We start from the raw sequence: 16,343 nt of genomic DNA, 5'->3' as shown, positions 1-16,343 counted from the left end.
TCATTAACATAACATAGTCCATTGCATAGCATTGCATTGTCCTTTGCCCAAGTGCAAGCCATTAGACAAGATTAGGTCAAGATGATCAGGAGAATCAGTCAAGCAAGCAAGCAAGTGCAATTCCTATTGAAACAAAGTCCTATGGTTGATTCAACAAGTTCACATGATTCAAGGATCGTTTTGAAGTGGTTTGACCAAGGATTGGATGTTCAGAAGTCATCAGTCAAGCTGGTTTTCATCTGAAACCCTAGAAAGTCAACTCTGGTCAACTGTGCCAGAAATCAAGGATTTGAAGGTGGGAGTTGGTTTGAAAGGCTTCATTCATGTCCATACAAGTCTCATTTGACATTTCAAAGATCAAGATTGAAGAATTTGAGGTCAGGTAAAAAGTTTCCAAAAATAGTAAGTGACCTGTAATTTCAAGCTGCCAAAAATGGAAAGTTCTTCTCCTCAAATTTAGATCATCATACAAGCTTCAAATGGAATTTTGTCCAACATGAAAGTTGAAGATCTTGCTCTCACCTTTTCATAAAGTCCAAGAACACTCATTTCTCATTTATGGTTGGCAAGTTATGATCAAATCATTTTCAGGAAAAGTTGAACTTCAAGGAGGCATAACTCTTGAACCATTTGGCCAATTTGAGTGATTCTTTTTTGAGCAAGTCACATTTGACATGTACTATCATAATCCTTCATCACATTTCATCAAAAGTCATCACATCAAAATGCCATTTTTCAAGTGATTTGAATTTGAAAAGATGAGGGAAAAAGTCATTTTCATAAATATGCATTTGCTACACTTTTAAGCTTCACATTTGGTCTTAAATCAACATTTGGGATTTGTTTGAGCTAAAATTCGTGTACTGTAGCAAGGTTATCATGTGCATAGGGTGTTTTGGCCAATTTGTACATAAACATGCATTTCACTAATTCACTTTCATTTCAGCTAATTGGGATTAACAAAAATGATTAACAGCTCATATAAATAACTAATCCTAACAGAAAATCACATTAGCAATTCATTCTCTCAGATCTAGAATCCAAAATCCAAAATTCTCTCAACTTTTCATTTCACTTTTTCTGCAAATTTTCAAAAGGAACTTGTGTTGATCTTCAAGGATCCATCATCTCCAAGCATTGTTGAAGCTTGTGCAAGCAGAAATTCACCACTGTAGAGCCTATTCAAGAATTGTTACATCGAGCTTCTTCCATGGCAAGTGTTGATTGGAGCTGTTTCGAGAACAATTGAGCCACGATCCTCACTTTATTCATCTTCTGCATCATTGAGGAACATCTGTTTTCACATTTCGAAGCCTGAAAACATCGAATCAAGATCTGCACTTCACACAAGGTTGGAATTCGAATTCTATGATTCTTGAAATCATGATATGCTTTGGATAGATCTTGCCATGCTGATTGTGCTGCACTTTGTAGAATCGAATTTCATTGAAAATTGAATGAGTTATCTTGATTTGAATGTTTGATGTCAAAACTTCTTTCGATCGATCCCTTTGATATGGTTAGAATTAGATGAAATCATGTTGATATTATTGATGTGCATGATGAGACGATTCTGATGATATATCGTTTGTTGATTTTGGGGGAAAATGTTCTTGAGCCTGGAAATCGTATGAACATGTGATGAAGATTAGGGTTTGCATTTTCCAGGTTTCATTTGATCTTGTGAGCGCCATTCTGCATGCATTTTTCTGTTTACCGCCATGCATTGGTTGGTTTGAATCTGGCGTGGCTATTTCATTGGTCACAAGCGCGCACTAATCCACATAGGATTAATGAAACGACTGTGTTTCATCGCTGATGCGTGTTTTTCGCAAGTGTACGAATCACGTCAAAGTAATATAAAAGATTATCGAATCCACAGAGACCAAGTGTCAATCTATCAAACCTGTTGTTATGGTGTGTATCTAAGGCAACTATTTTTAAGGGTTTTAATAAGGGTGCAATGGTAAATAAAATTATAATTTTAAATAATAAATAAAGACAGGCTCGAATGTAATTCACGCAATCAATGATAATCCAGTACTTGTTAGTGGAACTACTTATGGGCAATGTTTTCTCCTTTGAAAAGAACTAATTTGACAGGAACTGTCGCTTTCGCGTATTCAGAACCGAGTTGTACTCTCTAATCAACCCCTCCTATTGTCACGGATAAAAAGGTGCGTACTGCGTTAGAGTAGTAAACCTATTTTTAAGAAATATAGTATCTTAACTAAGTTGAAAAGTATTTTAACCTGGACTTCTTAGCAAAAAGTGGTTCTTACGAACCAGAGTTTAAACTTCCTAACGCGTCCGAAAATCGTTTTAAAATCTCTTTTCTTTTTAATCTAAAATCTCCTAATAAACTAGACAAAGCGCTTTTGGCTGTTTTTGAAATAGTTAAAAACAATTACTTGAGTAATGATTTGATCAACCTTGAGTAACTGTCCTCCAGGGGTAGTCTGTGGGGCTTGGTTTAACGCTACCTGAGAGATCTGGGTTTCAAGCATCTTATTATGAGTAATGATTTGATCAACCTTGGTTCCTAACTGGGTAATTAGTTCGTTAACATGGACGCTTTGGTTCATGAACTCTTTGTTTTTCTGTTTTTGAGCAACGATGAAATCTTTTACAATTTCTTCAAAGCTCGGGTTTGGCGGTACAGGTTGCATAGGTTGATTTGTTCTAGGGGCTTGGTAACCTTGTTGTCTCGGAGGTGCGGTATTTTGAATAGGGTTATTATTTTTGTAGGAGAAGTTTGGGTGATTCCTCCATCCAGGGTTATATGTGTTAGAAAATGGGTTCCCTTGGGTATAGTTCACTTGCTCAGTGTTGGTTTCATTTAACAGATTGCATTCGGCGGATTGGTGTCCTTGCGTTCCACATATCTCACAATTCGGCGAAACTGCGGCTACAGTATTCGGAGTTGTACACATATGTTCGACTCTAAGGGCCAACGCGTCCATTTTAGCCTGCATCATGTCTATAGAGCTTAGCTCATGTATTCCTCCTTGGGCTTCCTTCTTTTCCACTGTCGCTCGTTCTACTCCCCATGATTGATGGTTTTGGGCCATATCCTCGATAAGGGCACTAGCTTCAGGGTAAGGTTTATTCATCAGTGCGCCACCAGCGGCAGCGTCGATGGTCATCTTAGTGTTATAATGAAGTCCATTATAGAAGGTTTGGATGATTAGCCAATTCTCTAAGCCATGGTGTGGGCATGCTCTTAATAGTTCTTTATATCTCTCCCAGGCTTCGAACAACGACTCTCCTTGGAGTTGGGTAAATCTAGTTATAAGGTTTCGAAGAAGAGCGGTCTTACTTGGGGGAAAATATCTAGCAAGAAAAACTTTCCTAAGGTCATCCCAAGTTGTTATTGAATTGGGTGGAAGGGAATCTAACCATGATAGAGCTTTATCTCTGAGGGAAAAGGGAAATAATCTTAAGCGTATCGCCTCAGGAGAAGCTCCATTGGTTTTAAAGGTGTCTGCTAACTGAAGAAAGTTTTTTAAATGTTGGTTTGGGTTATCAGTAGCGAGACCTGAGAATTGTCTCTGTTGCACTAATTGCAGCAGGGATGGTTTAAGTTCAAAATTATTGGCTGGGATAACGGGGTTTACTATACTGGAACTAGGTTCCTCGTTTGATGGTTGGGCGAAGTCCTTAAGAGGTCTTCGGTTTTGTTCTTCGGCCATAGCTATCCTATTCCTATGGAAAAATAAACGTGCGCGAGCGTAACGTTCAGGTTCAGCTAGAGGGTCTACTAAACTTCCGGCACTGCGAGTCTTTCGCATTGACCGGTGGGTAACAACCTTAGTCTAAACGGTATAACTACAGGGTAATGAAATTTGACGAAATTGGTCCCCGGCAACGGCGCCAAAAACTTGATGCGTGTTTTCCGCAAGTGTACGAATCACGTCAAAGTAATATAAAAGATTATCGAATCCACAGAGACCAAGTGTCAATCTATCAAACCTGTTGTTATGGTGTGTATCTAAGGCAACTATTTTTAAGGGTTTTAATAAGGGTGCAATGGTAAATAAAATTATAATTTTAAATAATAAATAAAGACAGGCTCGAATGTAATTCACGCAATCAATGATAATCCAGTACTTGTTAGTGGAACTACTTATGGGCAATGTTTTCTCCTTTGAAAAGAACTAATTTGACAGGAACTGTCGCTTTCGCGTATTCAGAACCGAGTTGTACTCTCTAATCAACCCCTCCTATTGTCACGGATAAAAAGGTGCGTACTGCGTTAGAGTAGTAAACCTATTTTTAAGAAATATAGTATCTTAACTAAGTTGAAAAGTATTTTAACCTGGACTTCTTAGCAAAAAGAGGTTCTTACGAACCAGAGTTTAAACTTCCTAACGCGTCCGAAAATCGTTTTAAAATCTCTTTTCTTTTTAATCTAAAATCTCCTAATAAACTAGACAAAGCGCTTTTGGCTGTTTTTGAAATAGTTAAAAACAATTACTTGAATTGAAAGATAAAATAGCCCTTAGGTGTTTCCACGAACAATTATACTGATTACTGGTTTAATTACGATCCTTACATTCTAACCTTTATAGAATTAGTTAGACATGATAAAGTAAATATTCTTTTTATAGTTTTTCATAAAAGTAATTTAAAGCGAGTGCGGATAATAAACAAAGTAAAGTGCGAGTGCAGGAAATAAACAACGTAAATGTGCGAGTGCAGGAAATAAACAACGTAAATGTGCGAGTGCAGGAAATAAACAACGTAAATGTGCGAGTGCAGGAAATAAACAACGTAAATGTGCGAGTGCAGGAAATAAATAAAAGTAAAATACGAACTTGAATTAAAATGGCGGCAGGATTAACTTCCTCCAGAGTGCTCCAAAAACTCGAACCACAGACAGATTACAGACTCGATCACTCGATTGCAGAGGCACCCCGATGTGGAATGGCAACTGCTTTATAACTGATATATGCCTAGAGAATTCTAATTCTGGATGAAGAAAAACGAAAATCTAAGGTCCTATTTATAGTAAAAACTGAAAGCATGAAATGACAGGGACGCCCCTCCACTAAAAAGTGGAGGTTACTGATTTTGGCCTTGTGGCGCCCGCCACAGGCCTATGGCGCCCGCCATGGTCCCTACAGGGGATGATGGAGTGGGGATCGTGGGTCTTGACGGTTGAGGAGTGGTCTTGAGACGTGGCCACGTCATGGCTAACCCCATGGCGCCCGCCACGGTGGGTGCCGTAAGTGCAAAACGCTGAATTTCTAGGTTTTCGCCCGTTTTCACTCCTTTTTGCTCCTTTTCCCGATTCAAGCTCCGATTATTATAAAAACCTGAAAACATAAGAAAACAAAGAAATAACAAAGCAAAACAACAATAAAAGCTAAGAATGCATGCGAAATCGGAGTCAGAAATACGGTGAATTTTAGTGTGATCAAATTCTCCCACACTTAAACCTTTGCTTGTCCTCAAGCAAACATTAAAGCTTAAGAAAATATGGTGTCAACACTTGTCTTTGGGCTAAAGGGATTCTAAGTTCAAGTCAGGATGCAGTGACAGATACTAACTAAGTGAACCAAGGGTACCATAGTAACACAAACACAAACTTCAATCCTATATTAACCACTCCATATCATCCCACAATACCTAGGCCTATCTTCTCATCTTTTTGTGTCCTTTTCATTCAGGCGCAATCACATTAAGCCCGTTATCTGTACATGCTTCATAGTAGAGTGACCGGTTAGTTATTCTGATCCATAACATAAGGTTTCTGGCACATAAGCATGTGTAAACCTGTTTTATTTCGCCTAAATGTAGCTGCGGGGGATCGGATCGTAATCCGCCCTACCAAGTTCAGTGCCAGATACCTCTGAACCAACTAACAATAGGTGACTTGCAAAATTTTTTTTTTTTTTTTTTTTTTTTTTTTTTTTTTTTTTTTTTTTTTTTTTTTTTTTTTTTAGCACTGGATCATTCACTTATGTTCATCGGCCCCCTACGTAGAGCATGCTTAAGCCGGAGCTGACTGCTAAGATAAACTACTTAGGACAATTTTTTAAAATGATAGTAAAGGCCAAGGTGGTGGGGTTTAGGAGTGATTCCTATATTCAAGAGGTCTATGGTGCTAAAATGGTTCTGATGTTTCAAAAAGTTGACCTAGGTCACTACATCCTAATCTAAACCTGTCCCAAAGCCCAAAAAACATGTGAAACAATATCATTTTCTTTTTTAAAAATTTTCTGGTAAGGCTAAGGAAATGGGAAAAAATGAAGATGAACTAAAAAGACACTATACTGGTGACTCGTCAGACTCATGCATTATCTAAGAAAATTAAATTACTGAAAGGAAATAACTGAAAGGAAATAATTAACTAGAAAGGGAAATGACAGAAAGCAATAAAATCCCCTCCCACACTTAGATCGAACATTGTCCCCAATGTTTCGAAATAAGATAAGGGGGGTAACCTGAAAAAGACTACTGAGGAGGGGCACTGGTGCCTTCGCCGTCCTGATGTGATGGTCTGGAACGACGGGATCTACTACGATGCTGGTCCCTCCGGTCGAGTCGTGCTGATAAAGCAGCCTGAGCACTCCGAACCTCTCGAAGGTTACCTAAGATGGAACCCTGAGTGGCCTCGACAAGCTGGTAGTGTTGGCTGTTGAACTCTCTCTGACGGTTCTGCTCTAATGAGATATCGTTCAAGGTACGGCAAACGTTGCTATAGGCACGATCCGAAACCAATCGCGATTGTTGCATGAAGCTCATATTGTCCGTCAGCTGCTGTGAAATAGTAGAGAGAAGGCCATCACGCCTTTCTTCTCTAGCTGTCATATCACGCCACATCTCCTCGGTGACATGGAATCCAGGAGCAGTACCTGCAACAGGGTTAGAGGAAGATGGTGCGGTGTGTGACTGTGAAGGACGATGGGGGGACATGTGAGGGATGGGAGACTGCTCTCTCCGATCATACTCATCATCAGTGTCATGTGCCTCCCCATCGGGAATATTAGGAGGAAGTGGACCCAAAACACGTGGAGCATTAAGATCATAGGTCCAATTCCTTTCATCACGTACATCAGTACGTCTACTGCATGGTAAAGCAACAGATGGGATAGCTACCCCATGAACCATCAACTCATAACCACCTTCTCTCCTTGCTCGGCACAATTTCATGTCTTTCAGAAATTTTAAATTAATTGTGCGAGGAGGTAGTGGTTCAAGTGTAGCTATCTCATCGTTCAGGCCAAGAGCCCGAGCAATATACGTAACAAGCCCTCCAAAAACAATCGGTCCTGTTTTGTTAGTAAATAAAGTCATATGAGCAAGCATAAACGGGACCGGATTGATGTGGGTTCTAGTGAGGCATCCTTGCAAAAATAGGAGTTCACGAGCATTTACCTTGTTTGGACTTTCCCGGCCAAAAATAGTACATGCCAAAAGAAGTCTAAAAACTCTTATGGCCGGGTTGTGAATGGTCGACGCAAGTATCCCTTCGAAAGAATTAATTGAAGAACTTGAAAGCCTTTGCCAGAAGGTAAATACCTCGGCCGACCACTCCGCATCCAAAGGTGCCTCACAAATTGCACCTTCCCTATGAGGGATTCCTAACAAACCTGCTAGATTGTCGGTACTGAATTCATACTCAATTCCGAACAGTCTAAAAATAACAGTACCAACAGTGCTAGCAGTGTTAGGACTGACAGTGTATATTAAAGAACTCAAAAACTCAGTTGTCAGTCGCTCATAGGTAGGTTCCTGATTAATGAAAATATTATGCAAGCCTAGAAATTCTAATAAATTAAAAACACTATGATAAATACCCAAAGCATACAGACAGTTATCGTCGACGTACCTAGTCGAGAGAATTTCTCGACTTTGAAGCCTCTGAATAATTTTCCGTTGCCTTTCGCCCGGTCTTCCATCACGAAGAAGAAATCCGTTGAACTCCATTGTTGAATGCTCCTTAGGTAGTGAAAATGGTAGAAAAAGTGGTTTATGAGGGAATGATAAAGTTTTGATTTTTTTGGTTTTTTGATGGATGAAAATGGAAATGGATGTTGGATATGTTTTATGGATGGTGGGTATTTTGGAAATGAGGGAGCTTCAATGGGGTTCAAGGAGGATTTGGAAGGTTGGAAAAATGGGTTTTTGGTGAAGAAAGGGATGAAAATGGTGGAAATGGGGATTCAGCCCCGTACTTGTTGTTGGTACGGTGTGGCGCCCGCCACAGGGCCTATGGCGCCCGCCACAAGGCCAATTCCTGGGCCTTGTGGTTTTGGATCCTCCTTTTGGGCCTTCTTGCACCTTTGTCTTCCGGGGGGTCTGAATAGCGTTTTCTTCTTCTTTTCAAGGCTTGAGGCTTGCATATTTTTTTGTAAAGACAAAAATGAAAATATTTTTGTCTTATATATTTTTTTCTTTGCACGACAAAAAATAAAATAATTAAAGAAACAAAAGAAAAAGAAAAAGTTAACATTAGTGCATAATATGTATATATATAAGAAATTCAGAGTGCATGAAAATATAAAAGCTGCAGTAAAGTAAAATATGTCTGGAAATGCGATAAATAAAATACTAGGGTAATGCTGTCAGGGTAGAATGAGTCATGTGGTAGGCGTCTTTTCCTGGCTTGATCCACGAAACTCAGCTATCTCCCTCCGAAGCTCTTCAATCGCCTGATGTAGAGCATCGGTCTCTGAGGCATGAGTGAGATCAGAAACCTGCATCTGTAACTCTAAGTCTGCCACTTCCTGCTTGAGCAGGGCAGTCTCCTTACGGAGCTCATAAATCTGTGTTTGTAGGTCAGGTGGCTGCAGAGACAAATTGTTAGACATAACAGTGATCTGGGGAGTAAGAGGTGTAGGAGTGTACTCAGCGGCGGGAGGCGATTTCGGCTCTTCGATAGTCTCTCCATAACCCTCTAGAGCATAACTCCAATTTTCAGGATCATGGACACTGGTCATCAGCTGATCTGGTAATGTGAAATAGTGTATCGCTTCGCCGTCGATCAGCAGTCTAAACATGTTGGGCTCAAAAGAAGCCCTCCTCATCAGTCCTCTATCAAGACAAAAATCAATATCCAGGGTGGTGTAGAAGCAGAAGGTCCTGAGGTGCAATAACTTGCGAGACAGACCCAATGCAGTAGCAATCTGTGTAACAATCCCACCGACATGGATGATGCCTACGGATGATCTGGCAACACTAGCCAAGCCCTTTAACAGAAAGTTGCCACAAGCAACAGGGCGAGACTGAGTCGCACAAAACAGTAGGAAAATCTCCTCTTCACTTAGCAGTGTCTCTGTATCTGGAAAACCTAGGAAAGAATGTGCTAGAATCATCTGGAAGTACCTCAATGCAGGGTTGTGGATTACCTGAGAAAACTGGGTAGAAGGATCTTGGCTCCCTCCGCCGGATATTTTAGTCCAAAACTTTTCCACTTCTCTGCTCATAAAATACCCCATCGGTGTATCTGGAATAGCATCAGGAGTAGTCTGGAAACCTAGCAAATCACCAAACTCCTTGTGAGAGAATGAGTAGTCAATCCCGAACAACCTGAAAACAGCGAGTCCATCGGGTCCAGCCCAGGGGTCATAATGAAACGAGCTGAGGAACTCAAGAGTCAAGTTCCTATAAGTGTTGTTCCTGTAGTCAAACTGTTCCCACTGGAGTTGATGGCATAAAAATCTGACGCTTGGCTCTATCCCCAAGGCATCCATGCAGTCATGGTCAGGGTACCTGGTAGGAGCCATAGGGCGTCTCATGTGAACATAGTAACGCTCTCTCTGTGCATCATCTCTAAAGGCCACGTGCATGTCATCAGGGTTCTGCATTCTGTACAAGGTTAGCAAACAAGTCCTGAAAGCACATAAAACATTCAATCGTTAGTCCTGACATAATAATAATAATATAAACAAAATAAAGTAAAAGTAAAAAATAAAAAGTACAAAAAAATAAGAAAAACCATGGGTTGCCTCCCATGCAGCGCTTGTTTAACGTCATTAGCTCGACGACCGATATTTAAACATCATTGGAAGGATATGGTGGATCACTCAGAGTATGGCAGGTGTATGTTGTCGGGATGTCACCTCCTTCGTAGGGCTTCAACCTCTGTCCATTGACGATGAACGGTTTACATGTCTAGTTCTTGATTTCAATAGCACCGGATCTCAGGATCTTAGATACTTCGAAAGGGCCAGTCCATCTCGAACGGAGTTTACCTGGAAAAAGTCGTAACCTAGAATCGAACAGGAGAACAGGATCGCCTATTTTGAAGTCTCTTCTTATGATTCTTTTGTCATGCCAAGCTTTTGTTCTTTCTTTGTATATGATGGCATTTTCGTAGGCAGATTGTCTGAGCTCTTCTAATTTGTGGATGTCAAGGATACGTTTCTCACCAGCTGTCAAGTAATCCAAATTCAAAGTTTTGATGGCCCAATAGGCCTTATGTTCCAATTCAAAAGGTAAGTGACATGATTTTCCATAGACCAGTTGATAAGGGGTTGTTCCTATAGGAGTTTTGAAAGCGGTTCTATAGGCCCATAATGCTTCTTGAAGTTTCTGTGACCAATCCTTTCTAGATATAGAGACAGTCTTCTCGAGGATTTGTTTTATCTCCCTATTAGATACTTCCACTTGTCCATTGGTCTGTGGGTGGTATGGTGTTGCTACTCTATGCTTAACTCCATACTTGCTTAAAAGTTTATCAAATATTCTCGATATGAAGTGCGATCCTCCATCGCTTATGACTAAACGGGGTGTTCCAAACCTGGGAAATATATAATTTTTGAATAATTTGATGACTACTCTGGTGTCGTTTGTGGGTGCGGCGATAGCTTCAATCCATTTAGATACGTAGTCAACAGCTACTAAGATGTACTGATTTCCAAAAGATGGTGGGAACGGTCCCATAAAGTCTATACCCCATACGTCGAAGAGTTCTACTTCTTGGATATTTCTTAACGGCATTTCATTACGTCTTGAAATATTTCCTGTGCGTTGGCATCTATCACACTTGACAATGAAAGCATGGACATCACGCCACATAGTAGGCCAGAATAGGCCAGCTTGAAGAATCTTGGCGTAGGTCTTAGATGTGCTTGCATGTCCACCATAGGGTGCAGAGTGACAATGCTCAATTATATTATTTACCTCTTCTTCTGGAACACAACGGCGGAAAATGCCATCTTTACCTCTCTTGAAAAGAAATGGTTCGTCCCAATAGAAGTTTCTCACATCACTATAGAACTTCTTCTTCCGGTGGTAGTTTAGATCAGGGGGTATGATGTCAGCGGCTAGATAATTAACAAAGTCTGCATACCAAGGTACATCACTTATGGCTAAGGATTTTTGAAAATACTCATGAGGGTCTGGGTTATCTTCTTCAATGGTTTCTAGTTGGGCTATCAGTCTATCATAGGCAAAATCGTCATTTATGGGAACTGGATCAGGTTTCAGGTATTCTAGCCTAGATAGGTGATCAGCTACCACATTATCAGTGCCTTTCTTATCACGGATATCCAAATCAAACTCTTGCAGTAATAGAATCCATCGAAGTAACCTAGGCTTGGCATCCTTTTTGCTTAGTAAGTAACGAATGGCAGCATGGTCGGTATAAACTATAATCTTGGCTCCTACTAGATAAGATCTAAATTTGTCTATTGCAAAAACTACAGCTAGGAGCTCTTTTTCGGTTGTTGCGTAATTGAGCTGTGCAGCGTCTAGGGTTCTACTGGCATAATAAATCACATGTAACTTCTTATCTTTTCTCTGACCTAGAACGGCTCCAACAGCGTAATCACTGGCGTCACACATTATCTCAAACGGTTCTGACCAATCAGGGGGTTTCATTATAGGTGCTGAAGTCAGAGCTTCCTTTAGAAGATTAAATGCTTCAGTACATTTTTCATCGAAGATAAATTCAGCATCTTTCATTAAAAGACCAGTTAAGGGCTTTGTTATTTTGGAGAAATCTTTGATGAAACGTCGGTAAAATCCGGCATGTCCAAGAAAACTTCTTATCTCCCTGATAGTCTTCGGCGGTTTTAGATTCTCTATGACTTCTATTTTTGCTTTATCTACCTCTATACCTTTTTCGGAAACTATATGTCCTAAAACAATCCCTTCGGTGACCATGAAATGACATTTTTCCCAATTTAGCACAAGGTTTACCTCCACACATCTCTCCAGGATTTTCTCAAGGTTGACAAGACAATTTTTGAAATCTGATCCACAAACTGAGAAATCGTCCATAAATACTTCCATAATTCCATCTAAATAATCAGCAAAGATAGACATCATGCAGCGTTGGAAAGTTGCAGGAGCATTACAAAGTCCAAAAGGCATTCTTCTATAGGCAAAAGTTCCAACTGGGCATGTAAAGGTAGTTTTTTCTTGATCTTCGGGGTGAATAGGTATTTGGAAGAATCCTGAATATCCATCTAAATAACAAAAGTAAGAGTGTCTGGCTAGGCGCTCCAACATTTGATCTATGAATGGTAATGGGAAATGGTCCTTCCTAGTTGCTTTATTTAATTTTCTATAATCTATGCACATACGCCAACCTCCATCGGTTCTTTTTGCTACAGGTTCGCCCTTCTCGTTTTGTACGACTGTGATGCCTCCCTTTTTGGGTACTACATGCACGGGACTCACCCATTTACTGTCCGAGATCTGATATATTATACCTGCCTCTAGTAACTTAAGAACTTCAGTCTTAACTACCGCACTCATTATAGGATTTATTCTACGTTGGTGTTCTCTGGAAGGTTTTGAATCTTCTTCAAGCAAAATCCGATGCATGCATACGGATGGGCTTATTCCTTTTAGATCAGAGATCTTATATCCTAAGGCTGAGGGGTACCTACGTAAAACTTCTAATAATTGATCGGTTTCTTTTTGGTTTAAGGTAGCACTGACTATAACTGGACGATTCATATCTTCATCCAGAAATTCATATCTCAGGTTTTTAGGCAGTTCCTTAAGTTTTACGGTCGGTTTCATAGGGCAAGGCATAGGATCTGGGGTAAGAGATAAACATTTGTGAAGGTTATCATCAATGTAGGGTGTTTTATAATTGTCATCTTCCAAAATAAGGGTTGATGGCAATTTTATAGATTTATTTTCTTCTTCTTGTTCTAATTCCCTAATGCATTCTTCGATGATATCTAAGGCATAACAAGAATCTCCCATCACAGGTGCCATAAGAAATTTTGACAATATAAATTCTATCTTCTCTTCACCTACCTCAAAAGTTAGTTTTCCTTTTTTAACATCTATTACGGCTCCAGCAGTCGATAAGAACGGTCTACCTAGGAGGATTGGTATGTCGTCATCTTCTTTAATGTCCATGACAACAAAATCAGTAGGTATAAACAACTGACCCACCCTAACAGGGACGTCTTCAAGTATGCCTATAGGGTATTTAACGGATCTATCGGCTAATTGAAGCGACATCTTAGTAGGTTGTAATTCTCCTAAGTTTAATCTCTCACAAACTGCTAAAGGCATTAAGCTCACACTAGCTCCTAAGTCTAGAAAAGCTTTTTCGATGACATGATTCCCTAAAATACAAGGAATGGAAAAATTTCCGGGATCTTTATCTTTCTTTGCTAACCTATCTTCGGAAATAGAATTACATTCCACGGGTTTCGGATCTTCAAGTCTACGTTTATTCGTAAGTATGTCTTTGAGAAACTTAGCATGAGAAGGTATTTGGGTGATGGCTTCTGTAAAGGGGATTTCTACGCGAAGTTTTTCTATAACCTTAACGAATTTTTGATATTGATTATCGATTTGGGTTTTCTTTAATCTTTGAGGGTATGGTATTGGTGGTTTGTATGGCGGTGGTGGTACATAGGTTTTATTTTTAGGTTCTTCTCCTTTTTCTTGACTTTCCGGGGTTTCAGGCTTCTCTGGTTCCTTTTCCTCACTCCTCTTAGAAGTTTCAGGCTCACTTAATCTAGGGTTTAAAGGCTCCTTATAAGCGGTTCCACTTCGTAGAGTAATGGCATTAGCTTGCCCTTTCGGGTTTTGTTGAGGTTGTCCAGGGAACTGTCCTCCAGGGGTAGTCTGTGGGGCTTGGTTTAACGCTACCTGAGAGATCTGGGTTTCAAGCATCTTATTATGAGTAATGATTTGATCAACCTTGGTTCCTAACTGGGTAATTAGTTCGTTAACATGGACGCTTTGGTTCATGAACTCTTTGTTTTTCTGTTTTTGAGCAACGATGAAATCTTTTACAATTTCTTCAAAGCTCGGGTTTGGCGGTACAGGTTGCATAGGTTGATTTGTTCTAGGGGCTTGGTAACCTTGTTGTCTCGGAGGTGCGGTATTTTGAATAGGGTTATTATTTTTGTAGGAGAAGTTTGGGTGATTCCTCCATCCAGGGTTATATGTGTTAGAAAATGGGTTCCCTTGGGTATAGTTCACTTGCTCAGTGTTGGTTTCATTTAACAGATTGCATTCGGCGGATTGGTGTCCTTGCGTTCCACATATCTCACAATTCGGCGAAACTGCGGCTACAGTATTCGGAGTTGTACACATATGTTCGACTCTAAGGGCCAACGCGTCCATTTTAGCCTGCATCATGTCTATAGAGCTTAGCTCATGTATTCCTCCTTGGGCTTCCTTCTTTTCCACTGTCGCTCGTTCTACTCCCCATGATTGATGGTTTTGGGCCATATCCTCGATAAGGGCACTAGCTTCAGGGTAAGGTTTATTCATCAGTGCGCCACCAGCAGCAGCGTCGATGGTCATCTTAGTGTTATAATGAAGTCCATTATAGAAGGTTTGGATGATTAGCCAATTCTCTAAGCCATGGTGTGGGCATGCTCTTAATAGTTCTTTATATCTCTCCCAGGCTTCGAACAACGACTCTCCTTGGAGTTGGGTAAATCTAGTTATAAGGTTTCGAAGAAGAGCGGTCTTACTTGGGGGAAAATATCTAGCAAGAAAAACTTTCCTAAGGTCATCCCAAGTTGTTATTGAATTGGGTGGAAGGGAATCTAACCATGATAGAGCTTTATCTCTGAGGGAAAAGGGAAATAATCTTAAGCGTATCGCCTCAGGAGAAGCTCCATTGGTTTTAAAGGTGTCTGCTAACTGAAGAAAGTTTTTTAAATGTTGGTTTGGGTTATCAGTAGCGAGACCTGAGAATTGTCTCTGTTGCACTAATTGCAGCAGGGATGGTTTAAGTTCAAAATTATTGGCTGGGATAACGGGGTTTACTATACTGGAACTAGGTTCCTCGTTTGATGGTTGGGCGAAGTCCTTAAGAGGTCTTCGGTTTTGTTCTTCGGCCATAGCTATCCTATTCCTATGGAAAAATAAACGTGCGCGAGCGTAACGTTCAGGTTCAGCTAGAGGGTCTACTAAACTTCCGGCACTGCGAGTCTTTCGCATTGACCGGTGGGTAACAACCTTAGTCTAAACGGTATAACTACAGGGTAATGAAATTTGACGAAATTGGTCCCCGGCAACGGCGCCAAAAACTTGATGCGTGTTTTTCGCAAGTGTACGAATCACGTCAAAGTAATATAAAAGATTATCGAATCCACAGAGACCAAGTGTCAATCTATCAAACCTGTTGTTATGGTGTGTATCTAAGGCAACTATTTTTAAGGGTTTTAATAAGGGTGCAATGGTAAATAAAATTATAATTTTAAATAATAAATAAAGACAGGCTCGAATGTAATTCACGCAATCAATGATAATCCAGTACTTGTTAGTGGAACTACTTATGGGCAATGTTTTCTCCTTTGAAAAGAACTAATTTGACAGGAACTGTCGCTTTCGCGTATTCAGAACCGAGTTGTACTCTCTAATCAACCCCTCCTATTGTCACGGATAAAAACGTGCGTACTGCGTTAGAGTAGTAAACCTATTTTTAAGAAATATAGTATCTTAACTAAGTTGAAAAGTATTTTAACCTGGACTTCTTAGCAAAAAGAGGTTCTTACGAACCAGAGTTTAAACTTCCTAACGCGTCCGAAAATCGTTTTAAAATCTCTTTTCTTTTTAATCTAAAATCTCCTAATAAACTAGACAAAGCGCTTTTGGCTGTTTTTGAAATAGTTAAAAACAATTACTTGAATTGAAAGATAAAATAGCCCTTAGGTGTTTCCACGAACAATTATACTGATTACTGGTTTAATTACGATCCTTACATTCTAACCTTTATAGAATTAGTTAGACATGATAAAGTAAATATTCTTTTTATAGTTTTTCATAAAAGTAATTTAAAGCGAGTGCGGATAATAAACAAAGTAAAGTGCGAGTGCAGGAAATAAACAACGTAAATGTGCGAGTGCAGGAAATAAACAACGTAAATGTGCGAGTGCAGGAAATAAACAACGTAAATG

The 16,343-nt window shown here is 39.9% G+C and overlaps 2 non-coding genes across 2 annotated transcripts; both read left to right on the top strand.

Annotated features, from left to right (window-relative positions):
* Window positions 1-3,201: 3,201 nt before the first annotated feature.
* LOC127116730 (small nucleolar RNA R71) lies at window positions 3,202-3,308 on the top strand. Its single transcript, XR_007801526.1, has one exon. It is a non-coding gene; the product is annotated as a small nucleolar RNA R71 (small nucleolar RNA).
* Window positions 3,309-14,794: 11,486 nt separating this feature from the next.
* On the top strand, window positions 14,795-14,901 carry LOC127116729 (small nucleolar RNA R71). Its single transcript, XR_007801525.1, has one exon. It is a non-coding gene; the product is annotated as a small nucleolar RNA R71 (small nucleolar RNA).
* The last annotated feature ends 1,442 nt before the right edge of the window (window positions 14,902-16,343 follow it).

The sequence above is a fragment of the Lathyrus oleraceus genome, chromosome 1 (genome assembly GCF_024323335.1).
Source record: "Lathyrus oleraceus cultivar Zhongwan6 chromosome 1, CAAS_Psat_ZW6_1.0, whole genome shotgun sequence".
NCBI classification, from domain to species: Eukaryota; Viridiplantae; Streptophyta; class Magnoliopsida; order Fabales; family Fabaceae; genus Lathyrus; species Lathyrus oleraceus.
This window is presented reverse-complemented; position numbering and strand designations above follow the sequence as displayed.